Source organism: Crocodylus porosus, unplaced genomic scaffold, assembly GCF_001723895.1.
Source record: "Crocodylus porosus isolate Cpor-Errol unplaced genomic scaffold, CroPor_comp1, whole genome shotgun sequence".
Lineage (NCBI taxonomy): Eukaryota > Metazoa > Chordata > Crocodylia > Crocodylidae > Crocodylus > Crocodylus porosus.
This window is the reverse complement of record NW_017728938.1, coordinates 2,526,972-2,544,657: the sequence shown is the minus strand read 5'-3', so window position 1 is coordinate 2,544,657 and position 17,686 is coordinate 2,526,972. Positions and strand designations below refer to the sequence as shown.

The window sequence follows — 17,686 nt, the reverse complement described above, 5'->3', positions numbered from 1 at the left end:
TGAGTGGGTGAGTCCAGAGCAGGCACAGGGCCCTACCAGGTCAGGGCCATGTGTGCGGGTCCCTGTCAGTACCACGGGGCTGGGGCCAAAAGAGGCAGTAACCAGAAGGAGCCACCGCCACCTGGGCAGTCTAGAAAGGCAGTCCAGCTGCAGAGCTGCCCCAGCCCCACTGCATGCCCAGGGGGCAGCAGGATACGTCACCAGTGGCCAGTGCAGAGCAGACGTGAAAGGACTGGTTGGGGCTGTGCCCAGGTTCTTGCTGATCCGCTCTAGCAGGGGTGAATCCAGAGCGGATGTGGGGCAAGACAGGCTGCACACTGCTGGCAGTAGTGAGGCTGTTGTGGGGCGGGGGTCGATGCTGACTGGCTCAGGGGGGTCTGTATGGGGGGCTCCCATGCACATCCCACCATACCCAGAAACCCTTCCCTGCAAACCTCACAACCACACCCTCCCCAATACACAGTTGCACCCCCCCCCACACACACACACACACCCGTGTGCCTCTGAGGGGAGCCCCACCCACTGCTACACGTACACATCCCACCACACACATGCACCTACAACCCCTCCAGGCACACCCCATGCCCACACACCCCATAGTCTCCCACAAACACCCTCCCCCACAAACTATCCATACCTACCTACCTACATCCACACACACCCTCCCCTACACCCCACATGCACACGTCCACACACCCACAGTCCCCCGCAAACCCCATACCCACCCTCCATCCCTCCACACCCCCTGCAGCATACAAGAATAAGACCTCCTTTTGAGCCATTATGCAATCACTTCTATATGTGCCACACAAAACACACAAATCAGGGCAAAAATATTTTTAAAAATAAAATTAAAATATGTTATTATCAATATTTGATTTTTAGTATACATAAGTTCAGGGAGCCCCAGGGGTGCAGGCAGTGGCAGGAGCTGTTCTTCCCCCTCCTCTGCCATGCCCCCTCGATGAGCCAAATTAAAAAGGAATACTGTTGCTTGCAGTTAAATGATGAAGGATGATGGCTTAGGGTTGGAGATGGATAAAATGAGTCCAGAAACAATATCCCTGAGGGGTGACACACAAACCTGGAGTCACTTTTTTCCATTCTGCACTTAGATGATTCACTACGCAGTGTAACAGTGATCCCTCAGTTATACAATCAAGGCTCAGACTAATCAATAACATCAAATAAAAAAAATTAACATCTGACTTTTTTTAGTCTATAGCAGCATGAGCCTTGTGGGAATAAAAGCATCAAGAGATTCTTTACTGCTAAATGTCCATGGGGACGTGTCACACCCCATCTGCTCTCAGAGAGGCCTCTTTGGAAATTGCAGATTGATTAATTATCTTTAAAAAAAAAAAAGCAAGCTATTTAAACTGCTTTTTTTAAAAAGAAAGATGCATTGCTGCCTTTTAAATCAGATGCTGAAGTTGTAAACCTTTGCCATGCTTCCGTCTCTGAGCACATCTGTCTTTTGTCTTGCAGCACATCTGTCTTGTGTCTTCAGATGTGTCTTGCTTCTGCATTTTGGCATGACAGGAAAATCTGTACCACTTCAAAAATATCAAACAACCGTTTTTAGGCTGTGGAGGGTATCAGCTAGACAGACAGGATTTTCCCTGTTATCTTTTAATTCTGAAACTTCTTTGTCTGACAGTTTATAATTTTAAAATGTTTCTTATGTGACACTTAGCTCCTGTTTCCTATGTATTTCATATAAAGAGTTTCCATGTGTTTGAATTCTGGGAGGAATTATGCAAAATTAGAAGCTCCAGTTTTATGTTCTTAGGGATACGCTTAGAATGTCAGCAATCTTGACAATAAAAGTAGTGACTAGGCGCTTTAAAACTACTGAAATACTTCACAGGGAGTCGTGAGAATTTCACAAGCATAGTGATGAAAAACACATCCAATGGGTTAGTTTAGCAGTGAAGCTATGAATTTTACTAAAGTTAGTGCATTGATGCTGGTCTGTTGCAGCGACTTAGTGGCTGGCAACTAGTTTTTGTTTAACGACTAACCTTATAATGATGCAGTTCTAAGAGCATTTATATAAAGGGCTTTAACATGATCTTGCAGTATATATATAATGTATGATGTGTCAGGTTCCTGCAGTGTTGCTTCATGAGTATGCGTCCTAACTCTATCAGATTCTCAGAGGGTTAAATATCTTTATGAGCAATTTTTCAGTGCTGGACCAACTCATCATAAGCCATCAATTGGGTGCCCACTTGGTTTGCATTTTACTGTATAAGGACCCATGGGGGGTGCTACTGGGGTAAGCATGAATTTAGGAATTTGAATAGGGACAACAGCATCCCAGTCCTGGCTCTTCCACAGGCAAGCTGCACACCTTGAGCAAGTCGTTGCTGTTCTCTGGGACTCAAGTTTCTGGGGTTGCAATACAGGGTCAGGAGCTCCCTCTTAAGGGCTGTGTGAGGATGCATCAGTCACTGCATGTAGTATAAATGTCACAGGACATCAGCATTTAATTTCCTTTCTCCTACTTCATAGCCCTCCAGTCACTTCTTTAGCTTTAACTGCTCCTAAGTTCAGAGTCTATGCTGAGTCTCCCATTCGTTTGATCTCACCCCATTCAGATACTTATTTCTTTCTATAACTCTCACTAAGTCACTGATAACCTATTTACCAGGTAAGGCAAATGGCGTATCTTTCTCCTTTGCAATTGGTAAGAATGGTTTTGATACTATGGATTCCTGTTTGGAATCTCTGGGCCTTTGTACGTGCCACAAAATTGGCCTTTAAAGCAGCTTACATGCCCTTTTGCACCTCTTCAATGGTGCAACTGTTTATACTGTCGGCGTTGTATTGTGCATTAAAGGACCTTGGAACAAAGCAAAATAAAATGTGTCGGGGGTGTTTTAGTTTGCTACCTTACAGCTGCAGAGGGAAGCCCCAGTCCCGTGCAGCTCAGGGGCTGCAGGTGGGTGCCGCCTGGAGGGCACTGCCGTCGCCACAGAGGGAAGCGCCGGCCTGCCAGCAGCTCGCTCTTCCCCCCGCACCCTTGCCACTGGAGAGGCAGGTAAGGATCAGGCTTAACCTTTGTGTACACATTACGGGGGCTTACTTTGCCCTAAACTGAAGTAATGGTTTTCAAAACCCAGTGCTTCAATTTAAGGAGAATTAAACCGAAGTAAACTTCTGTGGAATATATAAGCAGCCTCGAGGTTTATCTTCAAAATCATGTTTGCACACCTAACAGTGCTAACATTGCACAGCACCCCGTGGTACCCTTGAAAGAAACCTCAGGGTGTCACGGCATCTGGTTGGGAATCACTGCTGTAGAGCAGGGCTGTCCAACTGGAGGTCCATGTGTGGTTAAATTGTGGCCTCTGGGTTCTCACCCTCTTGCTGGAGTCTCCCTCCTTCCTTTGTCCCTTCTGGCCTCTCCCTTGTGGTGGGCAGTGTGGGATGGGGCATGGGAAGCTGAGGGTGAGTCTAGGCTAATTGTAGGGTGGGGGGATGGAAAGAGAGCAGGAGGGGAGGAGATTGTGTCCTTGCAGAGCAGCATTGGGGAGGAGGCATCTGGTGCAGCAGTGAGGGAGGTGCTTGTGCACCTGTGCATTGCAACAAGTGGTTGGGAATTGTACCCACACGGTACAGCAGTGTGGAGGGGAGGGGGGTGTTCCCAGTGTACTGGGAGGGGGTGGTGCCCATATGGGTGTGCAGAGCTGCAAGGAAGGAGTGTCTGTGTGGTGCGTGGCCCAGCAGCCCATGGCTCACCTGGTGCAGCCTGCATGAAGTGCGGCTGCTGATGGCTTAGAAATTGTCTAGAGGATCTCTTCCATGTCCTTGGTCATAGTGGCCAGATATGCCACCTCCTGCACGCCCCGCCGGACTCCCAACTTCAGCAGTCATCTTCAACTCCTGTCAGCTTGTCTGCCAGTGCTCTGAGCTCTTCTCCTTCCCCACCCCTACCATCTCCTGCCTGATTTCTCCCCAAAATACTACCATCAAAATAATTGTCCTCTCCATTTGCCCCAGTGCAACTTCTCCACTCTAGCATCTTTGCACCTACTTCCCCATTATTTCTGCTTATTCTGTCCGTCTGCTTTTTGCCTCTTCCCCACTTCTCCTTTTGTCCCTCAGCTCCAGCTTTCCTCTGAGCTCTTCCTTAGCCTCAACACTCACCTGGGACCCTGTGCAATCTGCCCCCAACAGCCTCCTCAGGTGACATTCAACCCTCCCTCCATCTCCTCTTAATAACCTACCTGTTGCTATGCAGTCTGATCCATATACAACAGCCACCTGTCACCTCTCTTCTGAACCGCATTGTTTTTCCTGTATTATGCCTTTAGTCAGGGGACGTGCTTGTTTGATACAGCTGTGTGCACAGTGTGCATGAAGGATGCGATTCCAGAAATCTTGCTACATTCGCGGGGCATGGAGCTCAGCTGAACTGCCGTTATCAGAAGGGGCGCCCAGAACACACCTTACTTATGCCCGGACCCATGCCACTCCCAACACCAGGCTCGTATAGTGCACCTATAAAGGATCAGTACATAGGTTTGTCCACTCATGCAGTAAGGGTGGCTTGCCATAGTGCCAGCTCTCTATTAAACCGTGACGTGGTGGCCTTGCCTGGACCTCCTATGGTACCTCACAACTGTCGTAGCTGAAAGAATCATAGCCTTGGAAATGAGCAGCAAAGAGCTGAGTTTTCTGTATTGGCAAATAAATAGGCAGCAGATCCTTTTATAAAGGCTGAGAGCCTGTATCTGTGTCTTGAACAGCGATCTTAGGGTGTGTCTCCCTACAGTTGAGCAGATATTCTGGAAGATGCTGGCAACTGTGCTCTCGAGGCATGCATGTGCATGTGCCTTGCTATTGCCTTATGCTGCTTTCTTGGGCATGGGAAGAAGAGCTGTTGGACAGATTCTTCTGTCCTGTTACCATGCTTGCCCCGTAATACCTCATTCTGTGTTTTGATGACACTTGAGTTTCATTTTTAAGGAACATATGGGTTTGGGAATGAAGAATATTTATAGTTTTACAGACTCCTTACTGGATATCCTGCTTATCTCCCTCCTCTTCCTTTGGTTTCTTTCTCTGTCACTGTTAAACAAAGGACCGAGGAAGCACATCGTCCTTGATTTGTTAATATCTGAACTGTTTTGAGTCACAAGTGAAACAGTGTTGGCAACTGCAGTCTGATGCAATGATTTGTAGTCAGGGTGCCACAGCACCCTGGGTGCCTTGAGATCCTTTCAGGAGTGCCATGCGATATTTGCACTGTCAGAGGTTTTAAACAGGAATCCACAGTGTGAAAAACATCCTGACCTGTTCTAGGGGCATTTGTATAAAGGGCTTTAACATCATCCGTTCTGGCCTGAGTTCTTTGCAGCAAAAGAATTGCTCTGGTATCTTTCTGAAGTCAAATGGAGAACTGGCTTTTTTTAGGGGTGTTTCAACTCTGTTGAGGGGTGGCTTCAGTCGAATAGGTTGATAACCACTGGTCTAATGCATAAGCATTCTGCTTATTGAGACATGCAGCAGTATGGTGGAGCTTTGTAGTCTCTGCTGAGGACTAGAACAACAGCTATAGGCTGAAGTGCACTGGCAGAGCTTTGCATGTGGAGACTAAGTGAGGTTTGATTTGGAATTGAGGGGGCAGTACAGAGCTCCATATGTGGGAAGCCCAGGGGAAGGCAGGCTGATAGAGCTAAAAGTCAGCCTTGGGGTGCACTGGCAGAACTCAGCAAGAAGTACAGACTGGAATAGTGGGGTCAGAGAGCAGGGAATCTGGATGAAGCAGCAGACCTGTTTTTGGAAGGCAACAGTGGAAGTGCTTCAGGATAGGAGTGATTGGTAGAGATTTGTGTTGTCTAGGGGTTGGTATAGGAGGAAAGCTGCATGTCAAGCCAGGAGTGAGGTGCGCTGGCACGGAGCTGCATGGCAGAAGCTTGCACATCACTGGCTTGTGCTAGTTCTGTCTTTTATCAGTAACTTTTGGCTTCTAATGATCATGAACAGCAAACATTAAATAGCTTGGATACCTGAGCAGTGATACATGATCCCAGAGCCTCCATTTGTGGCCAGTGCCACTGCTTGACTCTGCTGTCATGGTTCATTTTAAACTGGTGTGCATCCAGGTTTCAGACCTCATAGAGAATTATCCTCATTTCAGAAGAGACTTGACTATCAAATCCATGCAGCAAAAAATGGGAATAAACAAAAGAACCAGCCTAAAATCTCTGTGAATGTGCAGCGTTTTGTGACTAATATGAACATAATTACTGTCATGCTTTTAACAAAACACTTTCATCTCTGAGATAGACTCCTTCCTCCGGTCATTAATTTCCAGGTTTGAAGTTAGCAGACGTTCAAAAGATGCAGCCCTTGAATGAACCTCTGGTTGGAGGTGTCCAGTGTACCTTGGCCAGCCTGTGAGGTACTGTGAGGCAGTTGCTTTAGATCACATCCATGTGCTTTGGCACTCCTACACTTACTCACTGTGGGTCATCTAATCCTTAGCCTTCTGAAGTCACTGGGCTGGATGAAGCCCTGTTCCTGTTCTTGTTGCTCAGTCCTATTGCCTCTCCTCTCAGCATTGTGCCCTTTTGTCCAGTGAATGTACTTGAAAAAATGTAAACCCATGTGGGATTCCTTTCCCAGCCCCATCCTTATTCCAAAGCCATTTTCACCCTCTGGCTCAGCAAGCCTTTGGTTAAGTCTCTTTCCTTCTTTATAACCTTAAGTAGCAATCCAATGTATGCTGCTGCTCTGATTCTCCCCTAGCTTTCATAGAGTGCAAGGCCAGCAGGGACAGTTATGATCATCTGCTCCGGCAACTGGCAACCTTTAACAAGCCGCAGGGTGGAACAACCCAGCTACAGTTCAGTGCAGGCCGAGTGGCTTTGGCAGCATGTCAGCAGTGGGGCCAGGCAGCTAGGAGCTGTGCCTGTGCTATTGCCACTGCCCCCAGGCCTCCCGGCTCCCCAGCTGCAGTGCAGGGGCAGCTTCCAGCCGGTGCGGAGCTGCGCTAGGGCTGAGCAGCTCGATGCTACCTCCTTCCCGGTGCCATTTCTCCCTGCCCTGCCCCTCCTACCAGCCAGCATCTGTGCCTGTGCTGCAGCCAGGGAGAACAGGGCTGGGGGAAGCAGCAGTGGTAAAAGCACAGCTTCCAGCTCCCTGGCTGTAGCACAGCTCCTTGCTGCCTAGCCCCATTGCAGGCACAGGCAAGGCTCTGGGCTGGATCCAGTGGCTCTGTGGGCTGTATTTGCTGGCCCCTGACCTAGTCTGAGCTCCTGCATTGCACAAACCACAGAATTTCACCCAGGAATTACAGCCTTCATCCTACAAATTCAGCCTCAAGCTGGTTGAGGTAGTGCTTGCTTCTCTTTAAGATGGTTTCAGTGGTGGCAGGTCTGATTTTAGGTCCCATCTGTCCTCCTGCTAAATGTTTCTCTGGTCTAGTTCTTTTTTAATGAACCTTCCTATGTGCAAAAGAGCTGCCAGCAGCGGAAAGAAAAAATAAGTGTCCTCAAGTCTGCTGAAATCTCTCTCCAAAGCTGCTGGAGGAGAGATGGCTGCAGTTTGCTTAGGCTACCTTGTGTGAAAGTCCCTCCTGCTGTACTTTCTATTTTAGTATTGTTATTCCCTCTCTTCCCTCCCCACACACACGGCTTGAGGAATGCTAGGCGCTTCCCTGGGATATGTTTCTCTGGGAGCAGGTATATGCCAGGATTACTGTGGAACAATTTACCCCAGATTTGACTCTGTGGTAAATTTACTCTAGTGAAGCGAGGACACGTGTCAGCTCTTTCAAGCCAGCAGCCTGCATTAGATGCTGTTATGAAATCTTGCCACAAGGTGGAAGAAGAGCTGGTTTGCATTGAGCAAATGGCTACACCCACTAACAGAACTGCAGGTGGGGAGTGCAAATTTGTCAGGGAGTGCAAATATAGCGGGCGCCGCTCGACCCTCAGAGCTGTGGCTGCCAAGGCTGCAGTGTTGGCGTGGCCAGGAGCCGGGGAGGGAGTGAACACCACCAAATGGTAGTTACTAGCATCCACTGAAAACATGTAAGTCTGCAGTGGCGTCACCCTCTGGGTGCTGGCTATGCCAACACAGCGCTCTGGCAGCCGAGGCAGGAAGGTTGAGTGGTGACAGTTTTAACTGCTTGGCTGCTGGTAGCCACGGCCAACAGGCCCCACTAAGCAGATAACCCACCAAAGGCTAAAGGACACAGGACTAGTACACAGGTGTACAGCTACCCCTTACTTTACCTCAGACTGGACATTTATACTGGTGTAAGGCTTGTGCAGCATACACCCAGTCCACTTCCATTATAGAGTAAAGTCAGTTGCTTCTGTAGTAAATGTCTTGCTGTCTGAGCTAAGATGCTCTCATCTGGTTAGAGGCCCCAGGCCTCGTTTCCATAAAATTGTGGACTACTCGAGCCCTGAGTAAATAGACTGGAAGCAGGGGCTCTGTGGCATTCTGGGAAGGTAAGTCACCTCTTTTTCTTCCAGAGCTTGGTAGTTGTTCTTGTGCTCTGTGGATTCGTGGTGGCCTAGCCTACACCACAGGGACTGCTATCATGGAGCGTAATTACCTGGAGCAACCTCCATGCTGTCTGCATCCACCTGCCCGTACAGCGAGAGGTTGTTGGATCTGCTCCTCTTTAGGGTTTGTTGGGGGCAGAGGCAGAATATGAAGCCCTTTGCTCCCCTCCCAATTGGTGGTGTGGCTATTCAGAGCTCTCTCAGGGCACACTTAATGCCACTTCTCAGTTGGCTGGCAGGTGTGTTTGTGGAGCATCATGGAGTTTCCCTACTCATTTCCCTTCCTTCCTGGAAGTCAGATCCCTCATCAGTGCAGCCCCCCCGTGGGCTAAGCCAGAACACCAAGGACAGTGACACAGGCATGATGTTGTCCCTGCGCTTGCAGGTGTGAGCTGGAGTCCGTATGCATCTCTGGAGCTGTTGCTGCTACTTGTAAAACTGGTTCTTAGGACAAAGTATAAATTTGCAGAACTGGTTCATGGGGTGGCTGGGGACCTAATCTGAGCCCTGCTTTGACTGAACTGCTGCTGCCCAGTGGATGCTGTCAGGCCAGACATTAGCTGAAAGATTGTCTAGTCCTCACAAGACCCAGCAAGAGCTCAGTGGCTACTGAGAGCTGTAAGGAGAGGGTAGGAAAAGTCCTGCAATCGGTGATGAAAGCCCAGCTTGTACTGACTGCCTGACACACAGCATGTGAAGCAATCCTGATGGGAGCAAGGAGGCTGGCAAGGCCACTCTGAGATAGATGGCCTCTGGTATATAAGAGCGGGGGAGGGTGTGTACTACATTGGCTGTGCATTCAACCCCCACTTCTGCCAATCCTCTTTAGACCTGGTGTGCAGCATCAACCACCATCCATTTTTGTTCATCCAGCCCTGGGACTAAACTGAGCAGGCACCCTGTGCTACCAGACATAACTGTGAGCTGTCTGTACCTCCACAAAGTTGATGTAGCCTTTTCATTTTGCTTGTGATCTAAGGCAGGACTTGAACCTTGGTCCCCAGAAGTGACATGCAGATGCCTCTGCCCACTGTGTCTCCATTGTAGCTGTTGGCCCTTTCTTTGGCTATGTACCCAGGTCATACTATCTTGGCAGCCTGGTCACAGGCTTTTTGCTCAGCTGGCTGCTGCTGGCACAAACTTTGTTTTCCTGTTGTGGCCTCACAGCTGCAGGGATTTGCAGCTCTGTCTCAGAACACAAAACCAAAGTCAGCAGTGTGAGGTGAAGGGAACACAAGAAGGTGGCTCTGCTTTCCAGGAAATTGGCTTGTTATCTCATTTAGCAGGGTTTCAGCATGTCATCTGGCTTCCGGATGCAGCTTCCCATCCAGGGCTTTGCACCTGCTACTGAGGGAGAACCCACATAAATTGCAGGGTTGTAACAGCACCTATTTCACAGGATATTAATTAATGCTGCAAGCCTGGCTTTGTACCAGGACAATGCTATTCAGCCCTTTGAGCTTGATTTCCACTGAGTGGAATTTCTACAGCCTCCTGGACCCAAAGTTGGGTGCAGGAGCCCCTTGTTTTCAGTGCTCTTCTCTAGGCCTATGCAAAGCGGCTGGTATTCACTTTGGATTCAGCTGATTTGGGGGACAGTGATTCGATTTAGTGATTCGAATCCCTGTCCCAATTTGATTCGGCTGAATCTGATTTGGAGATTCTGCCAAATCTCTGAATCAGCCAGGCCAGACCCATCCCCTGCCCGCTCTCCCAGTCCAGCAATGGCTGCCCCAGCTCCCAGCTTAAAAAAAAAAGCTCCGGTTCAGCAGGTGCTGCCAGGAGGGGGGGGAGTGATCCCCACTGCCCCATGGTGCATGGAGGGTTTTGCACGAGTTCCCCGATTCTCCCTGCCCCACTCCTCAGCCCCACACATGGCTGCTCCGGCCCTTTAAGAAACGCCCCCCCCCAGACTCACCACTCCTGCCAGCGGGGGGGGGGGTGATCCCCACTGCCCCCCATTGCCTCATGCCACGTGGGGGGTTCTGCACAAGCACCCCAAAACTCCAAGGCAACTGCAGGAGCAGGGAGTCCTGGGACGTTTCTTGGTTTTTATTTTTTTTCTTAAAGGGCCAGAGCTGGCCTGAGCATGGCACCCATGGGGGTCTGGGTGAACTGCAGCATGAGAGGGGGCTCATGGGGATTGTGCAGAGCCCCCCATGCAGTGTTGGGCAGCAGGGATCCCCCCCCTCCCCGCCTGGCAGCACCCAGTGAGCACTGGGGCTTTTTTTTTAAGTATGGACCTCGGGTGGGTGGGGGCAGCCATGCAGGGGCTGGGGGAGCGAGGGTTTGTGGGGGCAGGGTGGGGGTGTCTTGGCTGGGGACAGCGTAGCTGGCAGATGGGTAGCAGTGCAGCCATTTCTAAAGCTGTCTTGAGCTCTTGTGGATTTCAGCAGGAAATTGAGCTTCCCTCCAAGTGCTGTCCCCTCCCACCCTCTCAGCTAGAGGCAACATGTAGGGGGTGCATGGGGGTGCACATGCACCCCCTGACCAGCCATGCTCCTTGTTTAGACAATGGGCAGGGAGGGCGGCAGGCGGGAATGCCGGTGTCCCCCGTGAGCACTGGCAGGCAGTGGGAGTGCCGGATGTAGGCCACATCCACTTCTGGAAGCACCACGGCCACTTCCAGGAGCTCTGTGGCTGCTTTTGGGAGCAGTATGACTGCTCAGCAGTCAGTAAGTTTTGCCCTGGCCCCCTGTTTGGCAAGATTGGCCATAGGGTAGGACTCCACCCCCCTGGTTGCTGACTGGTTGCTGGGGGGGGCACATGCCCCCCCACAATTAAGGTGGCACCAGTTGCTCATGATCTCAGCCCCTGGCTTTGTGAATGAGATGGTCTTGTGTTTTGTCAAGGAAAAGATCATCCCTCAAATCCCTCCTGGAGCATCAGGGCCTATGACATTGTGCCAGGGTCTGACTGATCAGCAGGAGGGGCAGATGAGCCAGGCCAGACTGGGCTGGGATTCATGGGTGGATTGAGCTCCAGGTATCTCATGCCCATGTAGCCTTGCAGAGTTCCTTAAACTTACCTCACTTTTTCCTCTCCCCTTCACCAGCTCTTGGGAATTTAAAGGGCTTCCCCTTTGCCTGCTGTCTCTCATTTTGTTAAACAGACTCTCTCTGTTGGATCAAAGTGAGTGTCTGGTGGAGAAATGCAGCTAACCTCACCTTCCTGCTCTGCTCATCTCCTTCCAAGGTGATAGATGTGCTGTCAGGCTAAGCTGCACTAGCCACAGGAGTCCCCGGGCTTGCCAGACTGACAGGCACTGGAGGCAGTTTTCCTCTGTTGATAGAATGCTTCCGACCATGCAGTCATAACAATTTTGACATTTTGGGGAAGGAGAGAAAATTTGCTCGGCATTGTGCATGGTTGGCAAAACTGTAACTGACAGAATAAATAAAGGTAAATGGTTTGCAAATGACTCTTTACTTGTTTCTAATTCTGACACGCATCATCTGCAAACCACATTTTAAATGAGTTCTGAGGGAGGGCTTCTTTTAACATTTGAGTTTTGTTTCCAGGGTATTCAGCATGTTGCATATCTAGGCTGGGGCTGGGGACAGGCCAGGTGTGTGTTGGTAGAGGGGCTGCAGGCTCTTGTATCGCTCACGGCATCAGTGGTACATCATTTCTTGGTCTTTTTGCAACTCTTCAGTTCTAGCTGCTGCAAAATTTGTGCATTCTTTGAGGACTGAGTACTATTTACTTGTTGGCAGCTGCACTTGCAGATTGAGGGCACTGCTTTCCCCAGTATGAGGCTTGGACAAGAAGTAAAGGTCTTGGTCTCAATTTTGAAGGAGAAAGCAAATTTCCAGGTCTTAACCCAGGCTGTTAAAGTTATACAGCATTTGCACCAGTCTGGGTCTGGTCAAAAAAAGCCAGTACTGGGTTGCTGCTGGTCAGGATTAACCTGCTTTACAAGACCTAGGATTTTGAAGGGATCCAGAGCTGAGCTAGCTGCGGAGCCTGAGGGGAGCCACAGGATAGAATTGAGGTGCATTGGCTGAATTGTGTGTGACCTAGTGGTTTCCTGCCCTGTGTCAGGTGATCGTTGGATTCTGCTACTTTAAATCACCATTCCCTGAAGGACTTCCCATAGGTTGAGATCTTTTCTTGATTCACAGTAGTAGGATGACCTTGAGAGTGATGCACTACTTTGGACTCAATGAAACTTGGGTTTAGTCCTTGGCTCTACTACAGACTTCTCTGCGTCCCATATTAAATCACCCAGGGCCAGAGCTACAAAGCTATTTACACTTTGAAGGTTGTGGGCTGTCAGAAGTACCTTAGCAGGTGGGGCACATGTTGACTGTAAAATGCCTTAATGCCTTTGAAAATCTGGCCCTTAATATTTCTGAGCTGGGGTTTCCTGTGTAGAGTGGGGACGAGAGGGGTGTCATGTTAAGAGGTGTGCTGAATTTCCACTCCTCTACCTTAGCCAGCTCTGTGCCACATCTTGCACTGCCTGTTGGGGGAAGATAGGTCTAGAGGAGCTTGGAAAATGTTCATACCCAGTGCTCCTGGGTCATCTACAAGACTGGGTTTATTCTGGTTTCTGACATCCACCGCTCTTCTGCAGCTCCCTACAGCGCCTCCTGCTGTCTCATTTTTCTCACTCCATTGCAGCAAGCCTGGATTCTGAATGGCGGGATTGGAGTGAATTTCTTCACTGCTCTTCCAGTTTATGGCACCATATGGGGGCATACCATCAGTCAATTACAAATTCTTTTCATATCTAAATAAAATGATTTGTTAATTTGAGTGAGTGATCACTGGATGGCTGGGATGCTTTGCCTGCAATGGAGAACAGCTTGCACACTCTCAGAGATGTATAGTGATTTGGTGCCACTGGATACTTTCTGGGGTTGTTTTCAATTTAGCTGTGAATTGAATGAGGAGAAAAATGTTTCTCTTGGCAATTTGATAGGCGCTAGCTCTTCTGACAGATGTTGGAGTTTATTATCCCACTGGGACAATGTTTTGTAGTTCAGAATTGCTAATTATTTCAAAGGCTCAGGACTGAATGAGGAGCAGAACGCATCTGTTGTCAGGTAGCGGAGCTCCTGCGCTCTGTTGTGTGAATGCCTCCAGCACCTGTGGACCTGGGGGGTGGGGAGGGTTTATTTACAGCAGTGGCGCTTGGGATAATGGGTTATGAACGTTTTGCGCTCTCTCCTTGCGGCTTGCAGGCAACCCCTGGTTTGTAAACTGTGCCTTGGGAGGCTTCTGCAATGTTGCTGTCTGGAGCATTTTTTTTATGGTAAACAAAGGAGCCTAGGGAGCTCAGCAAGGGGTCAGAAGGGGATTCATGCCAGGATCAGGAAGCAGGTGACTGATAACTTACAAGCTTTTCCTCTGCTCTTTGCATTCCCTTCCTCCACTAATCCAGTCTGCAGGCAGGTGAACCCCTTGGTCGCTCAATCTGTCAGGTTGCCCTGTAGGCCCAGACAAGGAGCACCCTGATGCATGTGCATCTACAGCACAGGACTGCCACATCATCATCTTGACAGCATGTCTTTTTTCCTGCACCTCAGCTGAAATGTTGTACAACTGTCTGATTTGTGAGACAGGCCATCCAGCAACTGAAAACCCCTGCAGAGCTCATGAAATGGGCAACCCAGTGCTACCTGTTCTCTTTGCTCCCCTTACTGGACCAAGGCAGGAACTGTAGCTGCTGCACAAAGAGAAGGGGCTTCATTTGTCCCAGCATCCTTCCCTCCTGCTCCCTGTTGCACCCTGCACCCTCCATACCATCCCTGCCTCCTGGCCCTTCCCCTGCCCTCCAAATCTAGCACTACTCACTAGTCTCCAAGCTCCCAGGAACATACTTGTCTTCTCCTTGTCCACCTCTGCCCGCTCCCTCCCCATGCCAGAGGGTTTCCTGTCCCCATCTCAAGTCCTGGTATCTGCTATCCTCTTGAAGGACTTAACAGCACCGGTAGCTCTGCCCCCCAGTTCCCTCTCCAACAGCCTTGAATACCATCCCCAGCTAGAGCTGCCAAGCCTTGCTCAGCTCAGGACAGGGTGTGTTGCCCACAGCCTTAAATGGATGACAATATGTAGATTATCTGCAGTAGGCAAATGAGGCCTGTGAACAATTTGAATAAATGTTAACCATAGAAGTGCACCCAGACAAACACACCCCAGTCCTGTCTAGGAAGTGCAGGAACTTAAGAGCTCTGTGATCAAACCTGCCTTCCTGTGGTCCTGCAGGTGGGACCCCAGCACCCAAGTGGACTCATTCCAGATCAGATGTATACATCCTTCTGTAGCTCAGCGCCTGCTCAGCAAGCAGGCTCCCTATGGTATCTCCCTGATGATGGCTCATAGCATTTTATCCCGTTCACATCTTGGTATCATCAGTGCTTAAAATTAAGCATCACTAGTTCTGATTCTTGAGCTCTGTGTACACAGTATAATGAAGCAGTCATTATAGTTACTAACTGATGCTGCTGGGTGAGGTGCCAGCATCATTGATGAACTGGACTCTGCGAGCATGTGACCTTTGAGCTGTCACATTATGTTACGTAACTAGGTTATAGCCTACATGTACATTTAGCAAGTGTCACTTCCCTCTCCTCTATATTTTGAAAACCCTGTGCCAATGCTCTTTTTTTATTACCACTTGGAGATGTGTGCCAGCTCTCAGCCCCTTCAGGGCCATGCATGTTTCAGTTCTCATCTCTTCCCCCTCCTCCCTTTTACTTCTTTCTGGTCTTCCTCTATTCTCCATCTTCCGTGCCACCCTGATGCACTAAATAGTCTCTCCTGACTGACTGCCCTTTCCCTCTTCAAATTGCAAGCCCCCACAATGACTACACCCTGCAACAGAACCATCACCAGTCTTGGATCTTACACCTGGAAACTACATAGGAGAAACCAAACAACAACTGCTACCAGAATGAATGAACACCGAAAATCTATCAAAGACAAAAATACCCAATTACCTGTGGGTGCACAGTTCTCATAAGACAACCACTCTCTCTCCAGTCTCTTAGTTCCAATCCTCAAAGGAAATCTACAAAACACCTTTCGTAGGCAAGCCTACCAACTTCACTTCATAAGATCTACTGGATACAAAATATCATAGACACTGGATTTATGGCACATTATAACCTGGCTGCCATCTACTAACCCCAGGTAAACTCTCTACATTTTACCAGGTATATTTTATCACTTTTCCACATTCCCCTCTTTTGTTTTTCCTACCTGCCCCACACCCACTAACTCCTCTCCCCTTTGATCTTCTCTGCCATGTGTTTGCATTTTTACAGACCTGCATTTTGCATATTGGCTTAAGCTTCTATTTGACCCTAGAAAAAAGAAACACTAGCAGACTCTCATTATGCCTGAAGAAGTGTGTTTGTGCCCAAAATCTTGCAAAGAACAATTTTTACAACTATTCAGTTGGTCTCACAAAAGATACTACATTTACCCAAATAACCTTGTCTGTCTGCTTTCCACAAAGCCTTTCAGCGTTAGCTTCCTACCAGCTCCTGTTCTGGATGTATTTGATTCCCAGGTGCAAGACTTGGATCTGGCTATGCATATCAGTGACTTAAAGGAAAAATCTTGTAATTGATTATTGCCATTTGCAGACAAAATGTGGGGAAGCCAGTGAACTGATTGCAATAGTTATAATAAAGCTGTTCCCCTCCTCCAACCCATGCCTACACAGACACAGGCAGAGAGCAGAGATAAGACTCAGGTGATGTAAATAACTTGCATCCTTTGGTATACCCTGTCTGCAAGGCAGATCTGGTCTGTGGTAAGCACAGTATCTCAGCCTTGCAGTTAGTTGAAATGTTAAAGTTGGACACCTTGCTGGATTGGCTGGCATCCCAGGAAGCTGGGGACATCTTAATCCTGGTCAGCGCTGGCGTTTCGCCTAGGCTGAGACTATTTTATACCATGTCTCCGCTCTTTGCACAGTAGAACCTACCTAACCTAGATACAGGGGGACAGCATACCTGTGTCATGTGACTGTAGCCACCAGGCGCTTTCCCGGTTTAGGTGGCAAAGATGGCTTTAAAGATGACTGGAGTGTGGGAGAAATATTAACTGGATAGTAATTGGGCTTATGGTTGATCTAGGCCCACAGTGTTATAGTGAGGGGCAAAACTTTTGGGTTGGATCTCCTCACATAGGAAGCCCGTGGCAAACAGATTCAAGCATCCCAGACTGCACCAGAGCATCCCTACGTGATGTTGTGAAGTCCTTTCCACATAGGCAAAGGACCCAGGCCTTACAAAAAAACAACAGATAAAGGCAGATTTGGAACATTAAGGCCATGCTTAGTTATGACCACGCAAATAAAGTTCAGCTGAGTCCTCCATCTCCCAAATACCTTGTCTATGATGTCATCAGCCCCAAGTCTTTAACAACCATGAGGGAGGTTCCTCCAAACATTATGATTATTTAAAAAAAAAAAATCAATGTTGGTTGTTTCCAGTTGAACCTCAAGTAGTCATATGAACTTTTAGGGGTCATATTTTCTTCTTTTTTTTCCCCCCCTCTGTAAACCTGAGCATTAGAAACTTTTTTGATTTTATTTTTTTACGAAAGCTGAGATTTTCATAAAATCCAGGAGCCTTAGGAAAAGAACCAAATTTCATAACAATTGGTAACAATGGAAAGTTGGCAATGCAATTGGAGGCTCCAAAGGTTTGGGTCCCAATTCAGTGGTGTGCAGAGATAGTGGTACCACTAGAAGCTGCCGTTTTATTAATTTCACTGCTACCTCGTTGTCTACCTGCCCGACTGGAGCCAGGAAAAGCCATTAATGGCTGTTGTTACATGCCAGGGAGACAGCTGAGCTCCAGGCCCTGTGCTTGAGCTGAGGAGCTGTGGGGAGGAGAGCATGTGCAAAAGCAGAGAGAAAGATGGGGCAACTGGACTAGGTAGGTAAAAACACCAGTCTGAGATAGAGCAGCTACCCCATGTGATTGAGTCAAGAGGATTGGACCAGGGAAGAAGAAGCATGGAGCCTAGGGAGAGAGATGTGTGCTTGGGCAAGGGCAGAAGAAAGCAGGACATATGGAGAGTGGGATCAGGCAGAAGGGACAAGAGATGTGCCTTGCTTTCATCCATGAGCAGTGTTCCCAGAGCAGTGCAAGGAGGTTGTGATAACTAGTGGGCTGGTTGCAGCAGGATGA

The 17,686-nt window shown here is 48.8% G+C and overlaps 1 protein-coding gene and 1 long non-coding RNA gene across 5 annotated transcripts in view; both read left to right on the top strand.

The window, feature by feature from the left end:
* The window catches only part of CACNA2D2 (calcium voltage-gated channel auxiliary subunit alpha2delta 2), a 721,727-nt gene that overhangs the window by 258,290 nt on the left and 445,751 nt on the right, over positions 1 to 17,686 (top strand). The window lies entirely within an intron of this gene.
* LOC109318300 lies at positions 1,486 to 15,436 on the top strand. Its single transcript, XR_002103222.1, has 3 exons — positions 1,486 to 1,495; positions 4,269 to 4,274; positions 15,335 to 15,436. It is a non-coding gene; the product is annotated as an uncharacterized LOC109318300 (long non-coding RNA).